This window comes from Gopherus flavomarginatus, unplaced genomic scaffold, assembly GCF_025201925.1.
Source record: "Gopherus flavomarginatus isolate rGopFla2 unplaced genomic scaffold, rGopFla2.mat.asm mat_scaffold_243_arrow_ctg1, whole genome shotgun sequence".
NCBI classification, from domain to species: Eukaryota; Metazoa; Chordata; order Testudines; family Testudinidae; genus Gopherus; species Gopherus flavomarginatus.
The window spans coordinates 131,305-136,860 of record NW_026114890.1 but is presented as its reverse complement, the minus strand read 5'-3'; the positions used below and the strand labels follow the sequence as shown (position 1 = coordinate 136,860).

Sequence of the window (5,556 nt, the reverse complement as noted above, 5' to 3'; positions counted from 1 at the left end):
GATGTTTGTGTGTGAGTGAGTGTGTGTGCAGGCTGCTAGGGGCTGTGTGCTGAGAGCGAGGCTGAGCCCTGAGTTGGGGGCGGGGCTTACCTGATTAGGGGTCCTATATAAGGAGCCAGACACTCAGGGAGCGGCACAGGAGGCGGCGAACAGAGCGGCTAACAGGGGAGTTTCAGTGGGAGTGCTGTTGGAGGAGCAGGTTTTTGTAGTGTGTGGTGTTTGTGTGTGAGTGAGTGTGTGTGCAGGCTGCTAGGGGCTGTGTGCTGAGAGCGAGGCTGAGCCCTGAGTTGGGGGCAGGGCTTACCTGATTAGGGGTCCTATATAAGGAGCCAGGCACTCAGGCAGCGGCACAGTCAGCTGCAGCGGCACAGGAGGCGGCGAACAGAGCGGCTAACAGGGGAGTTTCAGTGGGAGTGCTGTTGGAGGAGCAGGTTTTTGTAGTGTGTGGTGTTTGTGTGTGAGTGAGTGTGTGTGCAGGCTGCTAGGGGCTGTGTGCTGAGAGCGAGGCTGAGCCCTGAGTTGGGGGCGGGGCTTACCTGATTAGGGGTCCTATATAAGGAGCCAGGCACTCAGGCAGCGGCACAGGAGGCGGCGAACAGAGCGGCTAACAGGGGAGTTTCAGTGGGAGTGCTGTTGGAGGAGCAGGTTTTTGTAGTGTGTGGTGTTTGTGTGTGAGTGAGTGTGTGTGCAGGCTGCTAGGGGCTGTGTGCTGAGAGCGAGGCTGAGCCCTGAGTTAGGGGCGGGGCTTACCTGATTAGGGGTCCTATATAAGGAGCCAGGCACTCAGGCAGCGGCACAGGAGGCGGCGAACAGGGGAGTTTCAGTGGGAGTGCTGTTGGAGGAGCAGGTTTTTGTAGTGTGTGGTGTTTGTGTGTGAGTGAGTGTGTGTGCAGGCTGCTAGGGGCTGTGTGCTGAGAGCGAGGCTGAGCCCTGAGTTGGGGGCGGGGCTTACCTGATTAGGGGTCCTATATAAGGAGCCAGGCACTCAGGCAGCGGCACAGGAGGCGGCGAACAGAGCGGCTAACAGGGGAGTTTCAGTGGGAGTGCTGTTGGAGGAGCAGGTTTTTGTCGTGTGTGGTGTTTGTGTGTGAGTGAGTGTGTGTGCAGGCTGCTAGGGGCTGTGTGCTGGGAGCGAGGCTGAGCCTTGAGTTGGGGGCGGGGCTTACCTGATTAGGGGTCCTATATAAGGAGCCAGGCACTCAGGCAGCGGCGAACAGAGCGGCTAACAGGGGAGTTTCAGTGGGAGTGCTGTTGGAGGAGCAGGTTTTCGTAGTGTGTGGTGTTTGTGTGTGTGTGTGTGTGAGTGAGTGTGTGTGCAGGCTGCTAGGGGCTGTGTGCTGAGAGCGAGGCTGAGCCCTGAGTTGGGGGCGGGGCTTACCTGATTAGGGGTCCTGTATAAGGAGCCAGGCACTCAGGCAGCGGCACAGGAGGTGGCGAACAGAGCGGCTAACGGGAGTTTCAGTGGGAGTGCTGTTGGAGGAGCAGGTTTTTGTAGTGAGTGTGTGTGCAGGCTGCTAGGGGCTGTGTGCTGAGAGCGAGGCTGAGCCCTGAGTTGGGGGCGGGGCTTACCTGATTAGGGGTCCTATATAAGGAGCCAGGCACTCAGGCAGCGGCACAGGAGGCGGCGAACAGAGCGGCTAACGGGAGTTTCAGTGGGAGTGCTGTTGGAGGAGCAGGTTTTCGTAGTGTGTGGTGTTTGTGTGTGAGTGAGTTTGGGTGCAGGCTGCTAGGGGCTGTGTGCTGAGAGCGAGGCTGAGCCCTGAGTTGGGGGCGGGGCTTACCTGATTAGGGGTCCTATATAAGGAGCCAGGCACTCAGGCAGCGGCACAGGAGGTGGCGAACAGAGCGGCTAACAGGGGAGTTTCAGTGGGAGTGCTGTTGGAGGAGCAGGTTTTTGTAGTGTGTGGTGTTTGTGTGTGAGTGAGTGTGTGTGCAGGCTGCTAGGGGCTGTGTGCTGAGAGCGAGGCTGAGCCCTGAGTTGGGGGCGGGGCTTACCTGATTAGGGGTCCTATATAAGGAGCCAGGCACTCAGGCAGCGGCACAGGAGGCGGCGAACAGAGCGGCTAACAGGGGAGTTTCAGTGGGAGTGCTGTTGGAGGAGCAGGTTTTTGTAGTGTGTGGTGTTTGTGTGTGAGTGAGTGCGTGTGCAGGCTGCTAGGGGCTGTGTGCTGAGAGCGAGGCTGAGCCCTGAGTTGGGGGCGGGGCTTACCTGATTAGGGGTCCTATATAAGGAGCCAGGCACTCAGGCAGCGGCACAGGAGGTGGCGAACAGAGCGGCTAACAGGGGAGTTTCAGTGGGAGTGCTGTTGGAGGAGCAGGTTTTTGTAGTGTGTGGTGTTTGTGTGTGAGTGAGTGTGTGTGCAGGCTGCTAGGGGCTGTGTGCTGAGAGCGAGGCTGAGCCCTGAGTTGGGGGCGGGGCTTACCTGATTAGGGGTCCTATATAAGGAGCCAGGCACTCAGGCAGCGGCACAGGAGGCGGCGAACAGGGGAGTTTCAGTGGGAGTGCTGTTGGAGGAGCAGGTTTTTGTAGTGTGTGGTGTTTGTGTGTGAGTGAGTGTGGGTGCAGGCTGCTAGGGGCTGTGTGCTGAGAGCGAGGCTGAGCCCTGAGTTGGGGGCGGGGCTTACCTGATTAGGGGTCCTATATAAGGAGCCAGGCACTCAGGCAGCGGCACAGGAGGCGGCGAACAGAGCGGCTAACAGGGGAGTTTCAGTGGGAGTGCTGTTGGAGGAGCAGGTTTTTGTAGTGTGTGGTGTTTGTGTGTGAGTGAGTGTGTGTGCAGGCTGCTAGGGGCTGTGTGCTGAGAGCGAGGCTGAGCCCTGAGTTGGGGGCGGGGCTTACCTGATTAGGGGTCCTATATAAGGAGCCAGGCACTCAGGCAGCGGCACAGGAGGTGGCGAACAGAGCGGCTAACGGGAGTTTCAGTGGGAGTGCTGTTGGAGGAGCAGGTTTTTGTAGTGTGTGGTGTTTGTGTGTGAGTGAGTGTGTGTGCAGGCTGCTAGGGGCTGTGTGCTGAGAGCGAGGCTGAGCCCTGAGTTGGGGGCGGGGCTTACCTGATTAGGGGTCCTATATAAGGAGCCAGACTCTCAGGCAGCGGCACAGGAGGCGGCGAACAGAGCGGCTAACAGGGGAGTTTCAGTGGGAGTGCTGTTGGAGGAGCAGGTTTTTGTAGTGTGTGGTGTTTGTGTGTGAGTGAGTGTGTGTGCAGGCTGCTAGGGGCTGTGTGCTGAGAGCGAGGCTGAGCCCTGAGTTGGGGGCAGGGCTTACCTGATTAGGGGTCCTATATAAGGAGCCAGGCACTCAGGCAGCGGCACAGTCAGCTGCAGCGGCACAGGAGGCGGCGAACAGAGCGGCTAACAGGGGACTTTCAGTGGGAGTGCTGTTGGAGGAGCAGGTTTTTGTAGTGTGTGGTGTTTGTGTGTGAGTGAGTGTGTGTGCAGGCTGCCAGGGGCTGTGTGCTGAGAGCGAGGCTGAGCCCTGAGTTGGGGGCGGGGCTTACCTGATTAGGGGTCCTATATAAGGAGCCAGGCACTCAGGCAGCGGCACAGGAGGCGGCGAACAGAGCGGCTAACAGGGGAGTTTCAGTGGGAGTGCTGTTGGAGGAGCAGGTTTTTGTAGTGTGTGGTGTTTGTGTGTGAGTGAGTGTGTGTGCAGGCTGCTAGGGGCTGTGTGCTGAGAGCGAGGCTGAGCCCTGAGTTGGGGGCGGGGCTTAACTGATTAGGGGTCCTATATAAGGAGCCAGGCACTCAGGCAGCGGCACAGGAGGCGGCGAACAGAGCGGCTAACAGGGGAGTTTCAGTGGGAGTTTCTAGGGGCAGGTTGCAGTGGAGATCCAGGCAGAGGAACCGGGAAGGCAGACCAGGGAAGAGGCAGCCCTGCGCTTCTCGGTGGCCTGCATTGCGGTGTGAGCTGTGGATTGCCATGCACAGAGTTGCAGCGCTACGATGGAGGCAGAGGCAGCAGGTGCAGACACACTGAGGATGACTCGGTGCGGCAGCTGCTGCATGTACATGGTCCTAGAGGGAGCACCTGAAAGGAGTTTCATCTGCATGAAGTGTCGTCTGATAGAGCTGCTGGAGGAAAAGGTAAGGGGACTGGAGATGCAAGTGGAAACTCTGGCTGAGTTTAGAAGGGGATTAGAGCAGATGATGGAACGCAGACATGATGAGGCACAGGGGTCAAGCTCAGGCGAGCGGACAAAAGAAGGACCTAAGGACTCTGAGGAGGGACTGCTGGGTGAGGAAAGTGGACGGTGGAAGCATGTCACTAGGAGAACCAGACAGAGGATAAGACGGGCCAGCGATGGACAAATAGAACTCAGGAATAGGTTTGCTGAGTTGGGAAATGAAGATGGAACACAGCAGGCTGCTGAAGGAGTAACGGCAAGGAAGAAGAGGCAAGCAGCTAGTCCTGCAGATGAAGGGGAGCAGTCAGTGAAGGCGACATCAAGTACGAGCCCTTGGAGGATTGTGAGGGCGAATACAAATCGGGAGGGATCACAGCCAGCTGCTGTGGGGGATAGACCGGAGAATCGCATTATCACCAGGAAAAGGCAAGTCTACGTGATTGAAGACTCTCTACTGAGAAGAGTAGACAGGCCTGTAACTAGACCTGATCGGGAGAACAGAAGAGTGTGCTGTCTGCCGGGGGCTAAGATACAGGATGTGGACTTGAGCCTGAATACGATCTTAGCGGGAGCGGGAAAAAATCCATTGATTATCCTTCATGTGGGAACGAACGACACGGCTAGTTACTCACTGGACTGTATCAAGGAGGACTATGTCAGACTGGGGAAGAGGCTTAAAGACATCGAGGCTCAGGTGATCTTCAGTGGGATTCTGCCGGTTCCTAGAGCGGGGCGACGAAGGAGTGACTAGATTATGGCGATCAACAGATGGCTCAGGGAGTGGTGTTATAAGGAGGGCTTTGGGATGTACGGTCACTGGGACGCATTTACGGATAGACAACTGTTTGCTCACGATGGACTTCATCTCAGCAAGGAGGGAAATAGAATTCTAGGATGGCGGCTCGCCGACCTCATCAAGAGGGCTTTAAACTAGAAAGTTGGGGGAGATGGTTGGGAAATGTTCGGGAGATCTGCACGCCAGAACATAACCTGGAGAGGGAAGTAAACAAAGTGAGCGGGGATACCCTTGCGGCCCCAAGATTTGATCCAAGGAGGAATAGTGGAGTAGAAACCAGAGTAACAGGTGATGCTGGTGGTAGAAAGTTTGTGCACGACGGGGGAAAGAATGTCACTGACGCCAAACGCCGAAAATTAAAAGTTTGTACACTAATGCGAGGAGCCTAGGTAACAAGATGGAGGAACTGGAGTTACTCGTGCAGGAAGTGAAGCCGGATATTATAGGGATTACCGAAACCTGGTGGAATAGTACTCATGACTGGAGCACGGGTATTGAAGGCTATGTGCTGTTCAGAAAAGACAGGAAGAAAGGCAAAGGTGGGGGAGTAGCCTTGTACATCAATGATGAAATTAAATGTAGCGAAATAAGATGCGATGGAATGGATAAGACAGAGTCCGTCTGGGCAAAAATCAC

At 56.5% G+C, this 5,556-nt stretch overlaps 2 long non-coding RNA genes across 4 annotated transcripts; both read right to left on the bottom strand.

Moving 5' to 3' along the window:
• Positions 1–1,060: 1,060 nt before the first annotated feature.
• LOC127042099 (uncharacterized) lies at positions 1,061–3,600 on the bottom strand. Of its 2 annotated transcripts, none has more exons than XR_007771847.1 (2): positions 3,498–3,600; positions 1,061–1,166 (listed from the first exon to the last, which is right to left on the bottom strand). It is a non-coding gene; the product is annotated as an uncharacterized LOC127042099 (long non-coding RNA). The 2 variants fall into 2 exon arrangements; XR_007771848.1 differs by lacking the exon at positions 3,498–3,600 and adding an exon at positions 1,996–2,098.
• Positions 2,734–3,484, bottom strand: LOC127042098 (uncharacterized). 2 transcript variants are annotated; one of them, XR_007771846.1, is made up of 2 exons: positions 3,266–3,484; positions 2,734–2,839 (listed from the first exon to the last, which is right to left on the bottom strand). It is a non-coding gene; the product is annotated as an uncharacterized LOC127042098 (long non-coding RNA). The 2 variants fall into 2 exon arrangements; XR_007771845.1 differs by lacking the exon at positions 2,734–2,839 and adding an exon at positions 2,946–3,051.
• Positions 3,601–5,556: the final 1,956 nt, after the last annotated feature.